The sequence below is a fragment of the Callithrix jacchus genome, chromosome 14, assembly GCF_049354715.1.
Source record: "Callithrix jacchus isolate 240 chromosome 14, calJac240_pri, whole genome shotgun sequence".
NCBI lineage: Eukaryota > Metazoa > Chordata > Mammalia > Primates > Cebidae > Callithrix > Callithrix jacchus.
The window spans coordinates 82833518-82841461 of NC_133515.1; positions in this window are offsets into that span (position 1 = coordinate 82833518).

Genomic DNA, 7944 nt, shown 5'->3' on the forward strand with positions numbered 1-7944 from the left:
CCACCTCCCAAGGTACTGGGTACAGGCGTGAGCCACTGTGCCCGGCGAACTACAACTTTTCACGTGTGGTCAGGTGAGGAATTTTCCACTGTGGCATCATGTTAATGATCAAAAAGTTTTGATTTTTGGAGTGTTTTAATTTCAGATGGTTGGATTAGGAATGCTAAACATGTGATGCTGTACAGAACATCTGGGTGGGTGTGGTGCTCACACCTGTAATCCCGGCACTTTGGTAGGTCAAGGGGGAAAATCCCTTGAGGTCAGGAGTTGGAGATCACCCTGGGCAATATAGGAAGATCCTATCTCTACAAAAATAATCTAAAAAGAAACAGCAACTGGGTGGCCAATTTAGGATGGTGGTCAGAGAAAACTTCTCTAAGGAGATGACGTTTAATATCTGAATGACAAAAGTCTTTTTGTGAAGATTTTTCCAGGCAGAATGAACAGCTAGTGTAAATACTGTAAGTCAAATTGAACAGGGCATTTTAAGATCTTAAAGAAGGCAGTAAGTCTGGAGTTTTGTGTTTGAGAGGAAGAAATGAAGAGATCTAAGTGCTAGACGGGCCAGATCAAGTAAGCAGGAATTTCTAAATTAGTGGTAAAGTGCTTTTTTTCTTTTTCTTTTTTTTCCTAAGTGAGAAAAGAAGCCAGAGAATGGCTTTAACAAGGAGTGATTTTTACATTTTAAAAAAGATTACTGTGGACTGAGCATGGTGACTCATGCCCAGTCTTTGAAAAGATTAACTAAATCCAAAGCAAGCTAAAGGAAGAAAATCATAATTGGAGAGGAAAGAAAGAGAAAATCAACAAAACCTGAAGTTGGTTCTTTGAAAAGATTAACAAAATTGACAAAACTTTAGCTAGACTCACCAAGAAAAAGAAAAGACAAAATTACTAAAACCAGGAAAAATAGAGAGAAATTACTACTGATCTTTTGGAAATAAGGATTATAAGGGAATACCATAAACAATTGTATGCCAATAAATTAGATAATGAGATGAAATGGACAATTTTTTTTTTTTTTGAGATCGAGCCTCCCTCTGTCATCCAGGTCGGAGTGCAGTGGCACAATCTTGGCTTACTGCTACCTCTGCCTCCTTTGTTCAAGTGATTAAATCTCCTGCCTCAGCCTCTTGAGTAGCTGAGACTACAGGCGCCTGCCACCACACCCAGCTAATTTTTTATTTTTAGTAGAGCCAGGGTTTTATCATGTTGGCCAAGCTGGTCTCGAACTCCTGACCTCAGGTGATCTACCCGCCTTGGCCTCCCAAAATGCTGGAATTATAGGTGTGAGCTACTGCACCCGGCCTGGAGAGGTACCTTTAAACCACATAAATATCACATTCCTCATTATGCTTGTAATTTGTATGTATATATTCATATATTTACATGAACTCATGGTTTATTTCGTCTGATGGGTTATATATAATTACTATAATTATTTATTTTGATACTCACATTTGTCCAGTGGGAACCCTTTTAATCTGTGTGTCATTTCAATGATTCATCCTCATCATTCTTTTGGCACTTTCTTCTTTTCTGGCACAAGATTTTCCAAGCTCATGTATTTTCTCTGCCCCAGCCCTGAATTTAGCCATTTTATCAAGGAGCCTTGGTTCCTTTTTTTATTTTTATTTTTTATTTTCCCCATTTTTTAAGGCACTTGGAACTCTAGATGACAAGTTGGTTCCTTTAGTTGATGTTATAGACTGAATGTTTGTGTCCCTCAAATTCATATGTTGAAGCTTTCACCAGCAATGTGTTGGTGTTTGGCAATTCGGCCTTTGGGAAGTACTTATGGTTAGATGAGGTAATGACGTTGGTACCTTCATGATGGGATTAGTGACTTCTAACAGAGGACACCAGAGAGCTTGTGCTCTCTGCCACATGAGGACATGGTGAGAAGGTGGCCATCTGCATGCCAGGAAGAAAGCTCTCACCAGAAACCAAATTGGCTGGTACTTTGGACTTCCAGGTTTCTAAAACTGTGAGGCTTAAACAACAGAACTTTCTAAATAAATTTAGAAAAACTGTGGGCAGCTTAAACAACAGAAATTTAATTTTTTTCTGTTGTTTAAGCTGCCCAGTCTATGGTATTTTGTAATGCCCCCCAAGCAGACTAAGACAGTGAACTATTTGGAAGGCAAGATAAGGGTACTATATGTGCTCATTACTACTGATAGTAATAACTGCTCCAAGACCACCTTGGTGGACAGACTAGGGAATATATGTATTTGGACACATATACACGTGTATATTTATATGTTTATGTCTATATTTCCTCTATATTTATTATTTATTTAGAGACAGGATCTTGCTCTGTCGCCTGGGCTGGATGCAGTGGCATGATCTCGGCTCACTGCAACCTCTGCCTCCCAGGTTCAACTGATTCTCATACCTCAGCCTCCCAAGTAGGTGGGACTACAGGTGTGCACCACCACACTTGGCTAATTTTTGTATTTTTAGTAGAGATGGGGTTTTGCAATGTTGGCTAGGCTGGTCTCAAACTCCTGACCTCGAGACCTGCCTGCCTCAGCCTCCCAAAGTGTTGGGATTACAGGTGTGAGCCACTGCACCCAGCTGATATTTCATCTATTTTTATAGATTTTAAACCATGAATTCACACTTAAACACAATTCAAGCTGAACTCCAGGTTTCAATCTAGTTTCCCCCTTTCTTCCTTCTTTTTTTTTCTTCCTTTCTTTTTTTTTTTTTGAGGTAGAGTCTTGATGTGTCGCCTAGGCTGGAATGCAGTAGTACAATCTAGGCTCACTGCAACCTCCACCTCCCAGGTTCAAGTGATTCCCCTGCCTCAGCCTCCTGATAGCTGGGACTACAGGCACATGCCACCACGCCCAGCTAGTTTTTTGTATTTCAGTAGAGATGGGGTTTCACCATGTTGGCCAGGATGGTCTTGATCTCCTGACCTCATGATCCACCCACCTCGGCCTCCTTAAGTGCTGGGATTACAGGTGTGAGCCAACGAGCCTGGCCACCACCTTTCTATAATTACCTTCTCTGATGGTGAGAAACCTGGCTTCCACTATGGTTACTATGTTCACTTTATTCAGTCAAGTCTTTAGTATGCAACCAATCTACCATCTCTGCTGACACTCTTACCCCATACAGACACTCCTCTCTGTGCTTGAGCTTATTCCTTATTCCAGGTTGCCCCATCCATCATGTAAATAACTGCCTCACTCTGTCCCTGACACCTCATACCTACTGTCCATCAGGGTAGACACTGTCTTCACCCTATTAGGTCTCTGACACCCAAATTTGGGCTTCCATAGGTCCCCCTCTACCCAATATAAGCACTTTGATCTGAACCATTGTGCAGAAAAGAGTGCCTGAGACTGCCATCCCTAGAAAGGCCTGCTGGCAATGTCGGCCCTTGCCAGGTATCTGGGAACTTGAATTTGAGGAGATTCCTTCTGTTCCCTAAGAAGCTTACTATCCCTAACAGTGAGGCGTAACAGTTTCACAGCTGTCACTTGTTGCTGGAGTGACATCCTGTGTAACTTGACTAGGAGAGAACTCTTAGAAGCTGGTACTTGGTTTCCTCTGAACTTCACTAATTCCCTTTTTTCCCTTTGTTGAATTTGCTTCGTATCCTTTTGCTCTAATAAATCATTGTCAGGAGTAAGACTCTATGCTGAGTCTTGTGAGTGCTCCTAACAAATCATCAAACTTCCACATAGTCTTGAGGGCTCAACGACCTAATGCGTTTAAAACAATAGTTTGGGCAGGGTGCAGTGGCTCATGCCTGTAATCCCAGCACTTTGGGAGGCTGAGGCAGGAAGACCACTTGAGCCCAGGAGTTTGAGACTACAGAGAGGTATGACTGCACCACTGCTGGGATGCAATCAATTCAATTCAAGCAATTCTCCAGCCTGGGGTGACAGAGAGTCTCTAAAAAAACCCCTGACCCCCTGAAAAAAAAATCCCATAACAGTTCAGGAAGGAGGAATGTAAGCAGTTTACTTAGTGACATTACTTTATTGCAGCCCTACCATCCCATTGTTTTGCCTTACTCTTCTTTATTCTGTTTTCCTTTCCTTGATTTCACTTGACCAATGACATAATCCTTAGTAACCCATTTCATCTTCTCTAATGGCTTTTTAGATCTACTGCACTGTTTTTTTCAGTGACGGGGTGAGAGATTACAATCTATCTTATACTAATACTATCACACTTTGTGTACAATGTAATATTATTTCAATATAATTAAATTTATTACCCCTTCTGTCCCTTCATGCTATTTCTGTCCCATATTTTACTTATACATATAAATACTGCAATATTATTTTTGTTTGCTTTAAACAGCAATGATATTTAGAAAAATAAAAAAGGAAAGTGTCTTTCTTATTTACTAACATTTTTATCATTTCAAAGTTCTTAATTCCATTCTGGAGATACAGGTTCCCATTGAGAAATCCATTTACTGATGTCCATCCAATGAAAATTTTAATTTCAGATATTGTTTTTCACTTCAGATTTATATTTTCCTTCAGCTTGAAGAATTTCATAAAGCATTCCATATCATGTCAGTCTACCAGCAACAAATTCTGTTTTCATCTGGAAAATATTTTGTCATAATTTTTTCAAGAGATAGGGACTCACTCTGTCCCCAGGCTGGAGTATACTAGTATTGTCACAGCCCATGCCCAGCTAATTTTATTTTTTGTGTGGGGTCTCACTAGGTTGCTGAGGCTCATCACTCATGGCCTCAAGGGATTCTCCTGCCTCAGCCTCCCAAAGTGTTGGGATTACAGGCATGAGCCATTGAGTCTGGCCATTTCCTTAACATCTTGAAGGATATTTTAACTGGATACAGATTTTTTTTTTTTTTTTTTTTGAGACAGAGTCTCACTCTGTCACCTAGGCTGGAGTGCAGTGGTACTATCTTGGCTTACTGCAACTTCTGCCTCCTGGTTTCAAGCGATTCTTCTGCCTCAGCCTCCCGAGTAGCTGGGATTACAGACATGCGCCACCATGCCTGGCTAATTTTGTATTTTTAGTAGATGGGGTTTCTCCATGTTGGTCAGGGTAGTCTCGAACTCCTGACCTCAGGTGATCTGCACACTTCAGCATCCCTAAGTGCTGGGATTACAGGTGTGAGCCACCGCAACTGGCCTGGATACAGAGTTTTAAGTTAACCTTTGTTGTTTAATCTTTGCACCTTAAAGCTGTCATTCCATCATTTTCTGAATTCCATCATTTCTGATGTTAGCCATCACTCTTGTTCATCTAATGTAATGCTATTCCTTCCCACTCCCCACCTTGGTTGCTTTTAAGATTTTTTTTTTTTTTTTTTTGGCAATGTGATGTACTCAGATGTAGTCTTTGTTGTATTTATTCTGCTTGGGGGTTCACTGAACTTCTTAGATCTGTATGTTGGTGTCTTTCAACACTTTGGGGAAAATTTCAGGCATTATTGCTTCAAGATTTCTCTTGCCCTATTCTCTGCCTTTCCTTCTCTGCTTCAAATTACAGGAACTGATAAGGTCCCAAAGGTCTCAAACCTCTGCTGCTTTTTTTTTCCTTTCTGTGCTTTGGTTTGATAACCTACTTGCTTTTTCAGTCTTTCCTCTGTTGTGCCTAGTTTACTGGTAAGTCCGTCCAATGAAATTTTTAATTTCAGATACTTTTTTTTTCATTACAAGACTTTTCATTGGGTTTTATTATTTTTACAATTTTTATTTTTTGAGATGAGGTTTTGCTCATGTTGCCCAGGTTGGAGTGCAACGGCATGCTTGGCTAACTGCAACCTCTACCTCCCAGGTCCAAGTCATTCTCCTGCTTCAGCCTCCCAAGTAGCTGGGATTATCAGCATGCACCACAGTGCTTGGCTAATTTTGTATTTTTAGTAGAGACAGAGTTTCACCATGTTGGTCAGGCTGGTCTCAAACTCCTGACCTTAAGTGATCCACCCACCTCAGCCTCCCAAAGTGCTGGGATTATAGGTGTGAGCCACTGCACCTGGCCTCCACTGGGTTTTTAATTCCTATTTTTCTGCCAAAACTCCCAATCTGTTCACCCATTATCTCTTTTCTTGTAAATTCTTTAAACATATTTTAAAGCTATTTTAAAATCCATCTCATAGAGGTCACTTGTGCATTTGCATCTATGTATTTTCTATTGAGTATGGTACGGACCACATTTTTTTTTTTCCATCAGGGAAGTTGAGTCAAAAGGATCACATAATTTTTCTTTGCATATTTAATACTTGTTTATTATGTACTGAGCTTTGGGGATATGCTGTGGTGACTCTGAATTGTTTTCTTCTTAAAAATATTGTTTTGTTCTAGTTTTAAATTACTAATGGATAACTTTGATGCTGTGAGATTTTAAGCTTCGTTACAGTGAGTTTCTTTCCATTTTGTCCTTAGTGCTGAAGCACAGCCTTTTGTTATTGGATGCTTTAATTCTTCCTTAAGGAATGATATTTTGGGGGTTCATTGTGAAACACCAAGTATTTACTCAGTCCTTTTTTTTTTTCTTAAGATGGAGTCTTGCTCTGTCTCCAGGCTGGAGGGCAGTGGTGTAGTCTCGGCTCATTGCAACCTCCGACTCCTGAGTTCAAGTGATCCTTCTGCCTCTGCCTCCTGAGTAGCTGGGACTTCAGGCGTGTGCCCAGCTAATTTTTGTATGTTTAGTAGAGAGGGGGTTTTCCCATGTTGGCCAGGATGGTCTCGATATCTTCACCTTGTGATCCGCCCACCTCAGCCTCCCAAAGTGCTGGGATTACAGGCATGAGCCACCGTGCCAGCTACTCAGTCCTTCTTAGTGGAATTTGAATTTCAAACTGTTTGTCCTTGAGCAGCTGCAATCTCTGCTGAATTCTTTAGACTTTAACTTGCTTTCTGCTGGGTTCCTTTAAATAATCACACTGCACAAGCACAATTTGGGAATCCACCAAGGATTTGGAAGGAATATGTAGGCAGATTTTAGGGCTTACTCTCTGAGGTACTCTCCTTCCCAAAATTTCTAATTTTCAGGTGTTCTAGAAGTCCCAAATGACTCCTCAGCCCATCAAGACTACCACATTAGACTTGAATTCTATCCCCAAGTAAACGGCACAAACTGGAATTACCCTATGGGTAAAAGCTGGTTAAGGTGAATCTCTTATTTTTTGAGACAGGGTCTCTGTAACCTGCGCTGGAGTGCAGTGGCGTGATTTTGGCTCACTGCAGCCTCCTCCTCCCGGGCTCAAGCAGTCCTCCAACCACAGCCTCCTGAGTAGCTGGGACTATAGGCATGGGCCACCAAACCTGGCTAATTTTTAGGTTTTTTGTTTGTTTGTTTTTTCCTGCAGAAAACAGGTCTCCCTATATCTCCCAGCCTGATCTCAAATTCCTGGGCATAAGCGATTCTCCCATATTGGCCTCCCAAAGTGCTGGGTTTACAGGCATGAGCCACCACACCCAGCCTGAATCTTTTCCAACACAGACTCTGCAGTTTCTGCCTTGTTTTGATTGCTCTGCAAAGCTGCCTAATCATTGCTTTCTATATTTTGTTAAGAGTTTATAACTGTTACTGACAAGAGAGTTAGTCCAATATACACACTCCTTATCAGTTTACAACCCCTAAAACATCAAAAAGTTTTAAAGTAAAAAAGTAAAGGCAAAATTAAGTTTATCATTTATTTCCAATACATTAGGATAAAACCCCACTTTATGCAGCCGTACCCTTTAATTCATTTCTTCTGAAGAAAAGTACAAAAGACCAGACTAAAATTGAGACAAACATTGAAAGGAAAATCCTTTGACTCAGAATCCAAAACGAAACTGTAAATGGTTCGTTTTACCAAAAGAATTAGCTTTTGTACAAAATATAAAGAATTCTACACTATAAACAAAGACTGCTATATATGTACTTCAATTAGAATTCTAGTATCTGCTTTTCCTCTAATTCTTCTGGAGCACAAAGCATATTTGCAAT